Source organism: Dendropsophus ebraccatus, chromosome 2, assembly GCF_027789765.1.
Source record: "Dendropsophus ebraccatus isolate aDenEbr1 chromosome 2, aDenEbr1.pat, whole genome shotgun sequence".
Taxonomy (NCBI): Eukaryota; Metazoa; Chordata; class Amphibia; order Anura; family Hylidae; genus Dendropsophus; species Dendropsophus ebraccatus.
The window spans coordinates 5,506,548-5,525,950 of record NC_091455.1 but is presented as its reverse complement, the minus strand read 5'-3'; the positions used below and the strand labels follow the sequence as shown (position 1 = coordinate 5,525,950).

At 48.3% G+C, this 19,403-nt stretch overlaps 1 long non-coding RNA gene across 1 annotated transcript; it reads left to right on the top strand.

Annotated features, from left to right (window-relative positions):
• Nucleotides 1–2,814: 2,814 nt before the first annotated feature.
• On the top strand, nt 2,815–19,134 carry LOC138784261 (uncharacterized). The gene is made up of 3 exons (XR_011361800.1): nt 2,815–4,106; nt 15,250–15,380; nt 18,391–19,134. It is a non-coding gene; the product is annotated as an uncharacterized lncRNA (long non-coding RNA).
• The last annotated feature ends 269 nt before the right edge of the window (nt 19,135–19,403 follow it).

The following is a 19,403-nucleotide window of genomic DNA, read 5'->3' as shown; positions in this document are numbered from 1 at the left end:
AAGTTTTACCACAAGATATCACTGTTATCTGTATATGCACTTATGTCTTGCACAGCTACAGTGAACAAGGGGTTATTGTTTGTTGTAATCTGCGCACCAATAGAAGCTGTTTTTTCCTTACACCTATCTCTATCCTTTTTTTCTCTTTACACTTTCTTCCCCACCACTCACAGGGAACATTACACTTCCTGTAGGAAATTGTCACATGGAAAGAGGAAATGCACACCTACACTTAGTCAGTCGAGTGTGTAGTCTAATGTGTGGTAGTGGATAGACACACATGGGAGACACAGAGACTTTTTCTTCAAAAGCTACACCTATTCCTAGTATGCAGTGCTAAGCTACTCGGGAGAGGACAAGTGAGAGAACACCCGAATCCACGCCGTGAACACTTCTAAAAGACCAGGACAGTATCCTGAAACAAGAGAAACTGATCCGGATAGAGCAAAGTTGCTACAAGCCTAAGTACTCTATCTCACAGCAAGGGTGTAACCAGGTAAACTTGCCCACTCTGCTCAACTCAGATAACAAGGTCTGGGGCTTGTGTTACCCTGTTAGTCACGTCTATTGTCTGTGATCAACTGTTGTACAAAGTATTTTCACAGTAAGGCTATGTTCACACTACGTAAGTCTCTGGACGTAGCGTGTTCCGTGAATAAGCGGCCGGAGATTTACGTAGTTTGCGTACAATGGAAGGTATACGATGTACGGCTGCACAGTTCACACTACGTACGAACTTACGCCAGGATCGTACGCGGTGCCGTAAAAAATGAACCAGACCATCGTTTGAGGACGAAAATGCTGTAACTTACGCCTGTAGCGTAACATGCGGTCCCATACGTAGTGATGATTTCTTCATTTTCCACTTTCTTTGCCGATTCAAAAGGTTCTGTGGGGTGTCCGGGGCTAGGCGAAGATTTCCAAGTAAAAGACCGTTGTCAGATCGCTACGTAGGGTGCTCGGGAAGCGTAAGTAGACTGCGGGCGTAAGTTCGCGCTCCGTACGTAGCCGGCCGCAACTTGCATAAATCCCCGGCCGGAGTTTAACACGTGTATGTCCGGCTGCGAAAATATGCGGCCGGACATATACGTAGTGTGAACATAGCCTAAAGAAGATTTTATTTATGGTAACAGGACTCCACAGTAACTACTCCATCCTTTCCCCTTTCTGTGGGTGGCGGTACCGATAATCTGGGTGGGTCACAAGTCCACTCCGGACAAGTACCCAAGGGACCCCCTCACAGCCCGGCAGGTCACCGACCACAGGGGAAAGGGTATAGCTCGCCATCCTAAACTAAAAGCAGGTGTGCCAGCATACCTATGTGCCCAACTGGCACTGGCATCACGACAGTACATCAACTGGCTGAGCTATACTCCGACCAACCACCATAGAAGTGGCGTCACACGGTACCATCTAGCAAGTGACCGGTCGAGCGTACACCACATTACAAACTCCGCCTGCCTCCACCATGTGTATCCGGAATTCCTTCCATGTCCCCCTCCTAAAGCCTGTGATCCTCAACCGCTTTTCAGGTAAGTCCGTTTCTCCTCCTCCACAAGCAGTCTTCTCTGACATCTACAAGGATATCCCCTGACTCCCGAGTTGGAGCCTCTGCACTGCTACCCTAAGCATTGTGGTCCAGGCTTTCCTGCCCCCAAAATAGATCTTATTGGTAAAGATAAAAAGGATAATGTTGGGATTCAGGTTTATAAACGGAATCTCCAGAGAAGGTGGATCATGCAGCGAGACAACCCCCCTGAGTGCACATGTTGTTCTACCAAATATTGGTTAAAAATGAATGAAGTTAAAAAAATTTTGAATAACCAAGTCCTAGTCCTGACCTTTACCCTAGAAATGTTGAGGATGGACACAAAGTTTGCTGCTATATGGTTGGACACCACCGAGATAGCAGAGCTGAAGCTGTTCTGTACAGTGCACCTCTTGTATCTCCTCATACATTGTAAGCTCTTGATCAGGACCTTCACTTCTCTTATGCCTCCTATTTCCTCACAGATTGTAAGCTCTTGTGGCGAGGGCCGTCACTCTTGTCTTATCGATAGTTTCTTACTTTGTAATATGTGTTCCCAGACGGTCTCGTTCCTAATCAGACTGTTTGGTCTCTCTTTACCAGGTCGCCCGGTTCTGCTGCAGCGATATCGAGAAGTGTGAGACTGGTGCCAGGAGGAGACTGCAACGGACAGGGGCACAGAGAGACAGAGACCCTCACATTCAGCAGATAAACATGAGCGCTGGACGCTTTAGAATAGGACAAGGTGTAGCAGTAGGAGGAAGTACAGGAGGAAGAGGAGGAAGAGGAGGAGAAGGAGGGCAGGAAGGAGGAGGAGGTGGAGGGGGTGGAGGGGTAAGAGGAGGAGGGGGAGGGGGAGGTGGAAGAAATGGAGGAAGCGGAGGAGAAGGAGGAAACACAGGAGGAGGGGGAAGGGGAGGAGGGGCTGGAATAGGAGGAAGAGGAGGACATGGAGGAGGACAGGGAGGAGATGGAGGAGGAGGAGGGGGAGGAGGAGGTGGAGGAAGAGAGGGTGGGGGAATAGGAGGAGATGGAGGAAGGGGAAGATACAGAGGAGGGCGCGGAATAGGACGAGTGGGTGGAGGGGGAGGGACAGCAGGATCGGGAGGCGGAGGAGGGGGAGGAGGAGGTGGAGGGAAAGCGTGGCAAAGAGGACGTCCTGGACTATGGGGAGGATGGGGAGGAGGAGGAGGACAGGGAGGAGGGGAAGGAGGAGGTGGGGGAGGAGGAGGAGGCGGGGGAGGGGGAGGAGGGGGACAACAATATGGAAGTGCTGTAGTAGTAGAAGGACCATGGTTTAGAGGAGGCTGGTGTTGAGTTCGGCTCCGTGCACACTGTGTTGTCACTCTGTTATTACTGTATATACTGGGAAGCACTCCTGGCATATACAGTAAACATATTTATAGGCCTCCATATAACTCATAGATGTGGCAGCCAAGTGCACCCTAAGTGCTTTGTACTCCAATAGTGCTGCACCTCTATCAGGGATACAGGCTTAGAAATGTGAACACAGTGTGCACAGAGCCGTACAGGGAGTCATCATCCGAGGCTCCCAGGCCTAGATGGCGAATTAGACCCCGTCCCATCTATAAACCACATCCCCATCTATAAACCACACCGCATCTATAAACCACACCCCATCTATAAACCACTCCCATCTATAAACCACACCCCATCCATAAACAATTCCTATCTATAAACCACATCCCCATCTATAAACCACACCCATCTATAAACCACACCCATCTATAAACCACACCCATCTATAAACAATTCCTATCTATAAACCACATCCCCATCTATAAACCACACCCATTTATAAACCATTCCTATCTATAAAGCACATCCCCATCTATAAACCACACCCTTCCATAAACCACTCCCATCCATAAACCACTCCAATCTATAAACAACACTCCATCCATAAACAATTCCTATCTATAAACCACACCCATCTATAAACCGCACCCATCTATAAACCATACCCATCTATAAACCACACCCATCTACAAACCACTCCCATCTATAAACCACACCCCATCTATAAACCACATCCCCCATCTATAAACCACACCCCATCTATAAACCACACCCATCTATAAACCGCACCCATCTATAAACCATACCCATCTATAAACCACACCCATCTATAAACCACTCCCATCTATAAACCACACCCCATCTATAAACCACTCCCATCTATAAACATTACTCCATCCATAAACAATTCCTATCTATAAACCACACCCCATCTATGAACCACACCCAATCTATAAACCACACCCCATCTATAAACCACATCCCCATCTATAAACCACACCCATCTATAAACCATTCCTATCGATAAACCACACCCCCACGCCCCAGGGGGCACATGAGATCTGATAACAGCAGCAGTAGCCGGCAGGGTTCTCTCTCCTGGGAGGTGACAGCAGGAAATGTCGGGGATGAGCTTCTCCCGATCCCGGAATAAAGAACAAAGAGTGCGGAAACTTTCACCTGGATCCAGTAATGTGACATCTGTGTATAAAGAGAAGAGCGGAGAGCGAGACGTCATCTGTACCGCGGGGACTGACAGGTGAGCGCAGCTCTGGGTGCAGATAATGATGGGGGGTGTTGGGGGTAATAAGAGCCTGACAGTCACATCAGTCACAGGTGAGCGCAGCTCTGGGGGCAGATAATGATGGGGGTGATGGGGTAATAAGAGCCTGACAGTCACATCAGTCACAGGTGAGTGCAGCTCTGGGGGCAGATAATGATGGGGGTGATGGGGTAATAAGAGCCTGACAGTCACATCAGTCACAGGTGAGCGCAGCTCTGGGGGCAGATAATGATGGGGGTGATGGGGGTAATAAGAGCCTGACAGTCACATCAGTCACAGGTGAGCGCAGCTCTGGGGGCAGATAATGGTGGGGGGTGATGGGGGTAATAAGAGCCTGACAGTCACATCAGTCACAGGTGAGTGCAGCTCTGGGGGCAGATAATGATGGGGGTGATGGGGGTAATAAGAGCCTGACAGTCACATCAGTCACAGGTGAGTGCAGTTCTGGGGGCAGATAATGATGGGGGGTGATGGGGGTAATAATGTGGTGACCTCTGGTGTGGAGGAGGTGCGGCCGGTCACTTGCCAGATGGTAAGGTGTGACGCCAGTTCTGTGGTGGTTGGCCGAGATATAGCCGTGCCCAGTGGTGGTTTGTCCTGAGGCCAGTGTCGGTTGGGTTAATGTTTTCTATATACAATGTGCTCTTATTGACCTATAGGAGGTGCTCTCTACTCTCAGCCTATTATCTTTCTTCTTTCCTTGCTCACACTGATCCCCACCACTCACTGAGTAGATTACTTAGCCACTGTAGGAAGTTGTTACTTGGTGGAGGAGGTGTAGCTTCAGTCTTGTCTAGATTCTTGTGGGAGAAGGACACACAGAACAAACGTCCCTTCTGTAGTCAAGCCAGGATCTGGCTTATGCCAGGACCCGTGTCCGGGACCAAAAGTTAAGTTCGGAGAGTCTAGTCTGACACATGTGCATACAGATGCAGCTAGAGACAACCAGTTCTTCCAGTATTCCTACTATATCTACTATGCAGTGCTAAACACTAAAAAGGGAGAAGAGTCTAGGAACAGCCTGACCCATGCCGTGAACCAGTCTAAGGCCAGGATCACACTATGTAAAAACAACGGCCGTATTTCGTAACAGCGGCTGTTATTTGTGAAATAACAGCCATTGTTTGCACAACTATGGCTGTTGTTATGAAATATGGCCATTGTTTTTACATAATGTGAACCTGGCCTAAAAGTGCAGGCCAGTATCGTGAGAACCAGAGGAACTAGCCTGGATAGAACATAGCTACCAAGGAAGGTCTATGTATCCTATGTAGGTAACTGGGACACCCCTGGGAGCTTAGCTTAACCCAGATAACCACGACTGGGATTTGTATCACCCTATTAGGACAGGTCACTCGACACTGTAGGGCACAAGGTGGTCAGACCAAAGTCTATACACGGGTACAAGTAACTTCTCACTCTACTGGTATTCTCAACAGTTCCGGCAGAGTACACTGCTACATTGGGTTAGGACTCCCTCGACAAACTCTTCTCTACTCTAATTTTTACAAGCACTGCTACAGCTACCTCTTTCTACTCTATTTCTTCAAGCACCTCCTCAAGTACAACCGAGTGAAGCACTGAAGTCTGTGTAAAGATTTATCTATTTTACCAAAGTGTATTGTACTACTAAGAGACTGTACAGTAAAGCTGTTATATTTTTATATTACTGGGACTCAGTCATCCTTTCCTCAGCACCAGCACCCATACACACCAGCTGCACACCTTGGGTAATTTTTCCCCTTTCTGTGGATGATTGTACCGACAGTCCAGGTAGATCAGTTGCCACTCAGGACTACCGTGACAGGACCCAAAGGGACCCATTACAGCCCGGCAGATCACTGACCATTTCTGGGGAATACAGCCAGCCCCAACACAAAGCAGGTACCAACATCTCACCTGTGAGCTGGACTAGCACTGGCGTCACAACATTACCACCACCTCTGGCTGAGCTGTTACAACCACCTGTCATAACATCATCCGATGGAGTACTACTACCAAAGCAGCACTACATATTAATGTGGATTCTCACAGACTGTAGTGATGTGGACTCTCAGTGACTGTAGTAATGGGGACTCTCACAGACTGTAGTAATGGGGACTCTCAGTGACTGTAGTAATGGGGACTCTCACAGACTGTAGTAATGGGGACTCTCAGTGACTGTAGTAATGGGGACTCTCACAGACTGTAGTGATGTGGACTCTCAGTGACTGTAGTAATGGGGACTCTCACAGACTGTAGTAATGGGGACTCTCAGTGACTGTAGTAATGGGGACTCTCAGTGACTGTAGTGATGTGGACTCTCAGTGACTGTAGTAATGGGGACTCTCACAGACTGTAGTGATGGGGACTCTCAGTGACTGTAGTAATGGGGACTCTCACAGACTGTAGTGATGTGGACTCTCAGTGACTGTAGTAATGTGGATTCTCACAGACTGTAGTGATGGGGACTCTCAGTGACTGTAGTAATGTGGATTCTCACAGACTGTAGTGATGGGGACTCTCACAGACTGTAGTAATGGGGACTCTCAGTGACTGTAGTAATGGGGACTCTCAGTGACTGTAGTGATGTGGACTCTCACAGACTGTAGTGATGTGGACTCTCAGTGACTGTAGTAATGGGGACACTCAGTGACTGTAGTAATGGGGACTCTCAGTGACTGTAGTAATGGGGACACTCAGTGACTGTAGTAATGGGGACTCTCAGTGACTGTAGTAATGGGGACTCTCACAGACTGTAGTAATGGGGACTCTCAGTGACTGTAGTAATGGGGACTCTCAGTGACTGTAGTGATGTGGACTCTCAGTGACTGTAGTAATGGGGACTCTCACAGACTGTAGTAATGGGGACTCTCAGTGACTGTAGTAATGGGGACTCTCACAGACTGTAGTGATGGAGACTCTCAGTGACTGTAGTAATGGGGACTCTCACAGACTGTAGTGATGTGGACTCTCAGTGACTGTAGTAATGGGGACTCTCAGTGACTGTAGTAATGGGGACTCTCACAGACTGTAGTAATGGGGACTCTCAGTGACTGTAGTAATGGGGACTCTCAGTGACTGTAGTAATGGGGACTCTCAGTGACTGTAGTAATGGGGACTCTCACAGACTGTAGTGATGTGGACTCTCACAGACTGTAGTAATGGGGACTCTCATAGACTGTAGTAATGGGGACTCTCAGTGACTGTAGTAATGGGGACTCTCACAGACTGTAGTGATGTGGACTCTCAGTGACTGTAGTAATGGGGACTCTCAGTGACTGTAGTAATGGGGACTCTCAGTGACTGTAGTAATGGGGACTCTCACAGACTGTAGTGATGTGGACTCTCAGTGACTGTAGTAATGGGGACACTCAGTGACTGTAGTAATGGGGACTGTCAGTGACTGTAGTAATGGGGACTCTCACAGACTGTAGTGATGTGGACTCTCAGTGACTGTAGTAATGGGGACTGTCACAGACTGTAGTAATGGGGACTCTCACAGACTGTAGTAATGGGGACTCTCAGTGACTGTAGTAATGGGGACTCTCACAGACTGTAGTGATGTGGACTCTCAGTGACTGTAGTAATGGGGACTCTCACAGACTGTAGTAATGGGGACTCTCACAGACTGTAGTAATGGGGACTCTCACAGACTGTAGTAATGGGGACTCTCAGTGACTGTAGTAATGGGGACTCTCACAGACTGTAGTGATGTGGACTCTCAGTGACTGTAGTAATGGGGACACTCAGTGACTGTAGTAATGGGGACTGTCAGTGACTGTAGTAATGGGGACTCTCACAGACTGTAGTGATGTGGACTCTCAGTGACTGTAGTAATGGGGACTGTCACAGACTGTAGTAATGGGGACTCTCACAGACTGTAGTAATGGGGACTCTCAGTGACTGTAGTAATGGGGACTCTCACAGACTGTAGTGATGTGGACTCTCAGTGACTGTAGTAATGGGGACTCTCACAGACTGTAGTAATGGGGACTCTCACAGACTGTAGTAATGGGGACTCTCAGTGACTGTAGTAATGGGGACTCTCACAGACTGTAGTAATGGGGACTCTCACAGACTGTAGTCATGGGGACTCTCAGTGACTGTAGTAATGGGGACTCTCAGTGACTGTAGTAATGGGGACTCTCAGTGACTGTAGTAATGGGGACTCTCACAGACTGTAGTGATGTGGACTCTCAGTGACTGTAGTAATGGGGACTCTCAGTGACTGTAGTAATGGGGACTCTCACAGACTGTAGTGATGTGGACTCTCAGTGACTGTAGTAATGGGGACTCTCACAGACTGTAGTGATGTGGACTCTCAGTGACTGTAGTAATGGGGACTCTCACAGACTGTAGTAATGGGGACTCTCACAGACTGTAGTAATGGGGACACTCAGTGACTGTAGTAATGGGGACTCTCAGTGACTGTAGTAATGGGGACTCTCAGTGACTGTAGTAATGGGGACTCTCAGTGACTGTAGTAATGGGGACTCTCAGTGACTGTAGTAATGGGGACTCTCAGTGACTGTAGTAATGGGGACACTCAGTGACTGTAGTAATGGGGACACTCAGTGACTGTAGTAATGGGGACTCTCACAGACTGTAGTAATGGGGACTCTCACAGACTGTAGTAATGGGGACACTCAGTGACTGTAGTGATGTGGACTCTCACAGACTGTAGTAATGGGGACTCTCGGTGACTGCAGTAATATGGACTCTCGCAGACAGTAGTGATGGGAACTCTTAGTGACTGCAGTAATATGGATGTGGTGAATGCCCCGCCGGTGAGCAGGGACAGAGGGCCGGTCACTTGCCAGATGGTTAGGTGTGATGCCAGTTCTATGGTGGTTGGCCAAGATATAGCCTTGCCCAGTGGTATTGTGACGTGACGCCAGTGCCGGTTGGGCACACAGGTATGGTGGCACACCTGTTTTTGTTTTAATGGGCCAGCTATACCTTGTTCCCCTGTGGACAGTGAACTGCCGGGCTGTTGTGGGGTCCCTTGAGTACTTATCACGGTGGTCCGTAGTGGAGAAGTGACCCACCTGGACTATTGGCAATGCCAGCCCCAGAAAAGGGAGATGACCCAAGGAAGACGTGTGTGCTGTGTCGATGCTGGACAAGGAATCACAGAGTCTTTAAAGCATAAATATAATCTGGTTTACTCTGAAGATTTTTGAGGTAGGCAGCAGATAATACAGCTTTGCCTTCATACGATACTTTACACTTGATAAGTCACTTAATACTATTATTATTATTATTATTATTATTATTATTATTTATTTATAAAGCGCCCTTAGTTCCAGAGCGCTATACAATAGATAGGCAACAGGCAGGAACAATACAAGATCAGAAAACATTACATGAAGGTAAAATACAGACTGGTACATGGGGGAAGAGGACCCTGCACACGAGGGCTCACAATCTATAGGCAGGGCCGGCCTTAGGGTAGATGGCGCCCTGTGCAGAATATTCTTTCGCCCCCCCCCCCCCCCCCCCCCCCCCCGGCTGATTGTAGCCCATCCCAAGCCTATCTCTTGGAGACACACACTGTATATACTGCTTACACGGACAGATACAGTCACATATACACATACAGACGCACGGGGGAGATTCATCAAACATGGTGTAAAGTGAAACTGGCCCAGTTGCCCCTAGCAACCAATCAGATTCCACCTTTCATTCCTCACAGACTCTTTGGTTGCTAGGGGCGACTGAGCCAGTTTCACTTTACACCATGTTTGATGAATCTCTCCCACAGTGTATATACTGCTTACACAGACACATAGTATATATATCCTGCAAACACAGACACACATACAGTCACATATACACATACACACCACACATACCCACCACTGGGAGTTGTTGTTCTCCTACCACACAGAGCCACATAGGAGTATGCTGGGAGTTGTTGTCCTACCACACAGAGCCACACAGGAGTATGCTGGGAGTTGTTGTCCTACCACACAGAGCCACATAAGAGTATGCTGGGAGTTGTTGTCCTACCACACAAAGCCACACAGGAGTATGCTGGGAGTTGTTGTCCTACCACACAGAGCCACATAGGAGTATGCTGGGAGTTGTTGTCCCACCACAGAGAGCCACATAGGAGTATGCTGGGAGTTGTTGTCCCACCACACAGAGCCACACAGGAGCATGCTGGGAGTTGTTGTCCCACCACACAGAGCCACACAGGAGTATGCTGGGAGTTGTTGTCCTACCACACAGGGGCATGCTGGGAGATGTCCTACCACACAGAGCTACATAAGAGTATTCTGGGAGTTGTTGTCCTACCACACAGAGCCACACAGGAGTATGCTGGGAGTTGTTGTCCTACCACACAGAGCCACATAGGAGTATGCTGGGAGTTGTTGTCCTACCACACAGAGCCACACAGGAGCATGCTGGGAGTTGTTGTCTCACCACAGAGAGCCACATAGGAGTATGCTGGGAGTTGTTGTCCTACCACACAGGGGCATGCTGGGAGATGTCCTACCACTCAGAGCCACACAGGAGTATGCCGGGAGTTGTTGTCCTACCACACAGAGCCACACAGGAGTATGCTGGGAGTTGTTGTCCTACCACACAGAGCCACATAGGAGTATGCTGGGAGTTGTTGTCCTACCACACAGAGCCACATAGGAGTATGCTGGGAGTTGTTGTCCTACCACACAGAGCCACATAGGAGTATGCTGGGAGTTGTTGTCCTACCACACAGAGCCACACAGGAGTATGCTGGGAGTTGTTGTCCTACCACACAGAGCCACATAGGAGTATGCTGGGAGTTGTTGTCCTACCACACAGAGCCACACAGGAGCATGCTGGGAGTTGTTGTCTCACCACAGAGAGCCACATAGGAGTATGCTGGGAGTTGTTGTCCTACCACACAGGGGCATGCTGGGAGATGTCCTACCACTCAGAGCCACACAGGAGTATGCTGGGAGTTGTTGTCCTACCACATAGAGCCACACAGGAGTATGCTGGGAGTTGTTGTCCTACCACACAGAGCCACATAGGAGTATGCTGGGAGTTGTTGTCCTACCACACAGAGCCACATAGGAGTATGCTGGGAGTTGTTGTCCTACCACACAGGGGCATGCTGGGAGATGTTGTCCTACCACACAGAGCACTAACACACACAGAGCACACACAAACTCCACTAACACACACAGACAGAGATAGATATACTCACAGTCACACTGCAGTAGTAGTGGAGGATGTCTCTGCCCATGAGGAGAAGCAGGTAGAGCGGAGGATCACACTGCTGATGTCTCCGTCGGGGGAGGAGGCGGGGTTATGGGCCTCTGTGAGCTGGGAGACGCTGTGGGGGGCGGGGGATGGGGGCCAGGCTGCAGTCACATGTCCGGGGAGAAGAGCTTCCTCGGCTGCTGTGCAGAGGCAGGGGACGGATATATGGCCTCAGGGGGATGCAGGTGGCGCCCCCTTCCTGCCGGGAGTGCACAGCGCCCTGTGCGGCCGCACTGCTCGCACACCCCTAAGGCCGGCCCTGTCTATAGGGTATAGGGAGAGAACCAGGAGGTAAAGTGCAGCCAGTCACAGTGTGATGCAGAGTTATTGTAGGTTGTAGCCTAGTTTGAAGAGATGGGTTTTCAGGTTACTTTTGAAGGACTCGATGGTGGATGAGAGCCGGATGTGTCGGGGTAGCGAGTTCCAGAGTATGGGGGAAGCTCGGGCAAAGTCTTGGAGGCGGTTGTGCGAGGTACGAACAAGGGGGGAGCGGAGACGGAGGTCACTGGAGGATCGGAGGTTGCGTGAGGGACGGTAGCGTGATATCAGGTCAGAGATGTACGGAGGTGACAGGTTGTGGACGGACGTGTACGTCATGGTCAGCAATTTAAAGTGAATACGTTGGGCAATGGGGAGCCAGTGGAGGGATTGGCAGAGGCGAGAGGCTGAGGCAAAGCGAGGGGAAAGGTGGATTAGTCGGGCAGCAGTGTTAAGGATAGACTGGAGGGGATCAAGGGAGTTAGATGGAAGGCCAGAAAGGAGGATGTTACAGTAGTCCAAGCGGGAGATAATGAGAGCATGGACCAGCAGTTTGGTGGAGTCAGGGGTGAGGAAAGAGTGGATTCTGGAAATGTTTTCGAGGTGAAGGCGGCAGGAGGTGGTCAGGGCCTGAATATGTGGTTTAAAGGACAGGGCAGAGTCAAAGGTGACCCCAAGGCAGCGGACTTGGGGGACAGGGGACAGAGTACAGCCATTGATAGTGATTGACAGATTAGAAGGCGGGGTGGAGCGAGATGGGGGAAAGATGATAAGTTCTGTTTTGTCCATGTTGAGTTTTAGAAAGCGGGAGGAGAAGAAGGAGGATATGGCCGATAGACACTCTGGAATCCTGGATAGCAAAGAGGTGACATCCGGACCAGAGAGGTAGATCTGAGTGTCATCGGCATAAAGATGGTACCTGAAGCCATGGGATTCTATGATATGTCCCAGGCCAGAGGTGTAGATGGAGAAGAGAAGAGGCCCGAGTACAGAGCCTTGGGGAACACCAACAGTAAGGGGACGAGGAGAGGAGGTGGTGTGGGAGTGGGAGACACTAAAAGTGCGGTTGGAGATGTAAGAGGAGATCCAGGAGAGGGCTAGGCTAGTGACACCAAGGGATGAGAGGATTTGTAAGAGGAGAAAATGGTCAACTGTGTGGAAGGCAGAAGATAGGTCAAGGAGAAGGAGCACAGAGTAGTGGCGCGAGGTTTTGGCAGTCAGCAGGTCATTAGCCACTTTGGTGAGGGCAGTTTCTGTGGCGTGTAGGGGGCGGAAACCGGATTGCAGGGAGTCAAAAAGCGAGTTGGATGAAAAATGGGAGGAAAGTGCATGGTAGACATGTTGCTCCAGGAGTTTTGAGGCAAAGGGGAGAAGCGAGATGGGGCGGTAGCTGGATAAGGAGGTAGGGTAGGGTTTGTATGGAGATGGGAAGATGCCACAAGTTAGTGATAGATGCAAGAGATGGGTAAGTGCTGGGACAAGTGGTGAGGAGAGGTTGGGGATAAGGTGGGATGGAATAGGGTCAAGTGCGCAGGTGGTGAGGTGCGATGTGGAGAGTAGTTTGGAGAGATGTTCTTCTGTGATGGTGGAGAGATGAGTTAGTGGGGACGGGCAGTAGACTGGCATGAGGGGGGGCTGAGGGGACTGTGAGTTGAAGCTTCCTCTGATGTCATCGATTTTCTGCTTGAAGAATGTGGCAAAGTCCTCAGCAGAGATGAGAGATGTGGGGGGTGGCAGTGGGGGGCGGAGAAGAGAGTTGAAGGTGTTAAACAGCTGCCTAGGGTTATGAGATAAGGAAGATATGAGGGAAGAAAAGTAGTCCTGTTTAGCAGAGGTGAGGGCAGATTTGAACTCAAGGAGTGCTCTCCTGTATGTTTGGAAGTGTTCCTCAGAGTCAGTCTTCTTCCAGCGCCGCTCAGCAGCTCTGGACACTCTCCTTAGTTGTTTGGTTAGGTCGGTGTGCCAGGGCTGTCTGTTCGTGCTTCGTGTTCTCTTTTTCGTGAGAGGGGCAACAGAGTCGAGGGCTGAGGTTATTGTGGAATTGTAGAAGGTTGCGGCTGTGTCAGTGTCGTTCAGAGAGTGTATGGTGGAGAGAGGCAGAAGGGAGTCAGAGAGTGTTTGAGTGTTGAGGTTTCTGAGGTTCCTGCGAGGGTGGGCAAGTTTCTGGACTGGGGGGGCAGATGAAGAGAGGAGAAACAAGAAAGTTAGGAGGTTGTGGTCAGAGATGTGCTGGTGAGATCAACTATGGGGCAGAGGCGGGAGAAGATGAGGTCCAGTGTATGGCCCTTTTTGTAAGTGGCCATGGAGGACCACTGTGTAAGGCCAAAGGAGGAGGCTAGTGATAGGAGTTTAGAGGCGGGTGATTTGGTTGTGTCGATGGGGATGTTGAAGTCGCCCATGATGATGGTGGGAATATCTGTTGAAAGGAAATGCAACAGCCAAGTGTTGAACTGGTCAAGGAAGGTGGTTGCGGAGCCTGGTGGTCGGTAGATGACGGCCACTTGGAGGTTAGAGGGGGAATAGATACGGATAGAGTGTACTTCAAAGGAGGTGAGGGTGAGAGCAGGGAGAGGAGGGCTTGGGGTAAAGGAGCAGTTGTCCATTAGCAGCAGGCCAACACCGCCACCCGGCTTATTGCCAGGGCGAGGGGTGTGAGTAAACTGGAGCCCACCGTAGGAAAGTGCAGCAGGAGAAGCTGTGTCAGTAGGGGACAGCCATGTTACTTTGGAGTTCAAAGTAGAGGGAGTGGTACAGTCGTGCTGACTGGGTTGCGTGATGAGAGGTAGACTAGACAATCCGAAGAGTAGAGAGAAGAATGTCAAGAGAGTCCCAACCCAATGTAGTACTGTGCTCTGACGGAACCTCGGAAGTAGAGCTAGAAGAATACTTGAGAGTAGAGAGAATACTTGTGCCTGTGTTTTGACTCTTTGGTCTTTGCACCACCTATTGCCCACCAATGTCGGGGGACCCGTCCTAGAGGGTGACACAAGCCCCAGACCTTGTTACTAGTGTTGATCAAACTGTTCGAGAAAAGTTAGGTTCGAGTCGAACATCTCGATTTTCTCGAGCACGAACCGAACATTTTACTGTCCGTTCAAGTTAGCATTTAAGCGCCTTTTTGCCAGCCAATAAGTGCAGAGCACATAGAAGTGTCAGAAAAGTCATTGCTGAGGTGTAGGGGTCTCATTGTCTGCTAAAAATCACATGACCATCTCATATAGAAGTCACTGTGCTGCGTTCCGGAAGCCATTTTCTGCTCACTCACTGTGCTGCATAGAATGCTCTCTCAGTGTCTCATTGCACGCTGCCATTTCGATTAGTCACATAGGAAGTGAGATTAGTGAGATCAGTGGGGTGTTTCGCAAGGTTAGACTAGCATTTTTGCAACAAGCATTTTCCTGTCCATAGAGAGCATTGCAGTCACGGCAATACTTAGCTTTGGTATTCCAGGCTGCATATTGGATTTGCCAATTTATACAGTAATATACATTTATTAGTAAACGTGGGGCCCTTAGGGTTTGTGAGGGTCTGTAAATGTTCCCAACATTAATGTCCTTCTCAGTAATGTGACCCTCAGTACTACCATCACATGTGTCGTCTTCTGTTTTGCGATTTTTCCCCGCAGCCATGGCGTCCGCTCTGCATGTTCAGTATCACCTCCCTGAGGAATGAAGACGTCCAACCGAGGAATGTGAGATCCTCATCAGAGCCGTGGTAGGAGGAGAGCGTCCTCTACTGGTCATCATTGAGTGACAGGTACGCCCTCATTGATATCACGATATATATGGAGCTTACCTCCAGAAAGTGCAGGAAGGACACATCTGTGTAATTCATAGGCAGAGAGCAACCCTAGTGGTAGCAGTTAACATAACAACCAAGACTGGAATTCTTAAAGGGGTACTCTGGTGAAATTTCTTTTTTTACTTTTTAAACAACTGGTGTCAGAAAAGATTTGTAATTTACTTCTATTTAAAAAGCACAAGTGTTTCCATACTTATCAGCTGCTGTACGTGTGGTGGAGTGTATATAGTGTGGCTAGTGTGTATAGGTACTGGTGCATAGAAAAAGAAAACCGATTCCCAGTGATATAAAAATATAACAGCTTTACTGTGCAGTCTCTGAATAGTACAATACACTTTGGCAGAATAGATACATTTTCACATAGACTTTAATACTGGAGCTTGTTTGTGCTTGAGGAGGTGCTCAGCGTAAAAGAGAGGAGAGGTAGTTGCAGCAGTGCTCAGAGAGTCGAGAAGAGTTGGTCGAAAGAGCCCTGACCCAATGTAGCAATGTGCTCTGCCGGAACTTTGGAGAAATACTTTAAAGTGAATATTGTACTTGTACCCGTGTATAGACTTTGGTCTGACCACCTAGTGCCCTACAGTCTTGAGTGACCCATCCAATAGGGTGATACAAGACCCAGCCATTGTTATGTGGGTAAAGCTAAGCTCCTGGGGGTGTCCCAGTTACCTGCACTGCGAGATACGATACGTAGACCTCCCGGTAGCTTTGTCCTATCCAGGCTAGTTCCTCTTGTACTTAGGATACTGCCCTGGACCTTTTAGACTGGTTCACTGCATGGATTAGGTTGTTCCTGGACTCTTCTCCCTTAAAGCGCTTAGCACTGCATAATAGATATAGTAGAAGTAGTAGTAAAAGGTCTAGTTGTCTATAGCATCTGTATACTACGGTGTCTCCCAGACAAGGGTCCAGGCATAAGCTTGGCTACAACAGGGACACTTGCTCTTTGTGTCTTTTTCCCACGAGAATCTGGACTTGCACTTCCTCCACCAAGTCACTAACGTCCTACAGGGGATAAGTAATCTACCCTGTGAGTGGTGGGGATGAGTGTGTAAAAGAAAGAAGAAAGATAATAGGTTAGAAGTAGATAGCACCTCCTACTGGTCAGAAACAAAATAGATCTTAACCCTTAGATTCCTTTAGCCGTGCAATACATAAAAATACAAAATCTAGTGGTGATACTGCAAAGTACCCTTCATCACCACTTAACCTGAGTGCAGAGCTTTTACGAAAGGTGCATGAGAAACAGAAGAGAACACCCATGGTGGGACACCACATATGTCCTGCAGGAAGTTGTGTATTCTCTCCAGTCTGACACAGTGCTCTCTACTGCCACCTCTGTTCATGTCAGGAACTGTCCAGAACAGGAGAGGTTTTCTATGGGGATTTGCTACTGCTCTGGACAGTTCCTGACATAGACAGAGGTGGCAGCAGAGAGCACTGTGTCAGACTGGAAGAATACACCACTTCCTGCAGGACATTCCTGCAGCTGATAAGTACTGAAAGACTGGAGGTGTTTTAAAAGAATTAAATAACAAATCTAAATAACTTTCTGACACTAATTGATTTGAAAGAAAAAAGTTTTCTCTGGAGTGCCCCTTTAACCCCTTAAGGTCAAAGCCTATTTTCGTTTTTGCACTTTTGCTTATTCCATTTTAAGTTTGAAAGTCCATAGCGCTTGCATTTTTTCACCTAGAGACGTATATGAGCGCTTATTTTTTGCGAAACCAATTGTACTTTGCAATGACAGGCATTATTTTTCCATAACATATGCTGCGAAACCGAAAAAAAATCATTTGCGCTGTCAAATTGAAAAAAAAACGAATTTGTTTTGATTTCGGGGAGTTTTGCATTTACGCCGTCCGTCCTATGGTAAAACTGACTTGTTATGCATGTTCCTCAAGTCGTTACGATTACTATGATATATAACATGTATAACTTATATTGTATCGGATGGCCTGTAAAAAATTCAAACCATTGTTAACAAATATACGTTCCTTAAAATCGCTCCATTCCCAGGCTTATAGCGCTTTTATCCTTTGGTCTATGGCGCTGTCAGGTGTCAGTTTTTGCGCCATGATGTGTTCTTTCTATCGGTACCTTGATTGCGCATATCCGACTTTTTTATCGTTTTTTATTACATTTTTTCTGGATTTGATGCGACAAAAAATGCGCAATTTTGCACTTTAGGATTTTTTTGCGCTTACGCCGTTTACCGTGCGAGATCAGGAATGTGATTAATTAATAGTTCGGGCGATTACGCGCGCGGCGATACTAAATATGTTTATTTATTTATTTATTTATTTATTTATTAATTTATATTTATAAAATGGGAAAAGGGGGGTGATTTGGACTTTTATTAGGGGAGGGGATTTTTTATTAATAAAAACACTTTTTTACTTTTTTTTTTACTGTAACTAGAAGCCCCCCTGGGGGACTTGTATATAGACAGCACTGATCTCTCATAGAGATCAATGCTGTGTATATACACAGCAAAGATCGATTAGATCGGTCATAGATTACTATGGCCTGCTGCAGGCCATAGCAATCTACTGCCGAGCCGGGATCAGCGTCATTCCGAAGCTGAGGCCCGGCACGGGCAGAAGAACGGATCTCCCCCCCGCGATCGCATCGCGGGGGGGAGATCCGTCCCACTAGACACCAGGGACGTGAGGTCTGAAGCCTCTAAGTGCAGCTGTCAGGTTTGACAGCTGCACTTAGAGGCTTAATTAGCCGGCACGGCAACGGGACCTGCGCCGGCTAATAGAGGCACTGCCCGGCTGCACGTGTCAGCCGGGATCAGCGCCGTTCAGAGCGGGGTCCCGGCGGGACCCCGCTCTAAACACCCCGAGCGGCACCATGACGTATCAGATACGTCATGGGTCGCTAAAGGGTTAAGGGGGGATCTAGTTATAAAGTGCAGCTGTGGAAATTGTAAAAATAATGAGAATCTCTATGTCCTCAGGAAAACCCTGTGCGGAACATCACCGGCTACGACGATCTGCTGGACGAGCACTGCAACTATAAAGCCCCAGAGTCACCGGAGCCGAATATAACTAGCAGGAGCCTCCTCTATAATCCTCCACCTTACATGATGGACAGGAGGGGATTATATATACCAGGAGCCTCCTCTATAATCCTCCACCTTACATGATGGACAGGAGGTGATTATATATACCAGGAGCCTCCTCTATAATCCTCCACCTTACATGATGGACAGGAGGTGATTATATATACCAGGAGCCTCCTCTATAATCCTCCACCTTACATGATGGACAGGAGGTGATTATATATACCAGGAGCCTCCGCTATAATCCTCCACCTTACATGATGGACAGGAGGTGATTATATATACCAGGAGCCTCCTCTATAATCCTCCACCTTACATGATGGACAGGAGGTGATTATATATACCAGGAGCCTCCTCTATAATCCTCCACCTTACATGATGGACAGGAGGTGATTATATATACCAGGAGCCTCCTCTATAATCCTCCACCTTACATGATGGACAGGAGGTGATTATATATACCAGGAGCCTCCTCTATAATCCTCCACCTTACATGATGGACAGGAGGTGATTATATATACCAGGAGCCTCCTCTATAATCCTCCACCTTACATGATGGACAGGAGCCGCTGTATCTGTATTATTATCCCCAATCCATAAAAACTTCCTAACAGAACAATAAAAAAATATTGTAATGTCTCCCTTTTGTGCTCATGTACAGAATAGTGACATTTGGGGTACAGGATAGTGACACTCTGACACTTGGGGTACAGGATAGTGACACTTGGGGTACAGTATAGTGACACAATGACACTTGGTAGCATAGGGACCAAGGCAGATGACAGATATGTGGACCCCACAAGAATGGTGATAACAATAGCTACACCGATTTGTTTGGCTTGAATCTAATATTTAACATGAAGGTGATTCCGGCTTTTTGGTTGTAAGATAATACTGTAATTCCAATA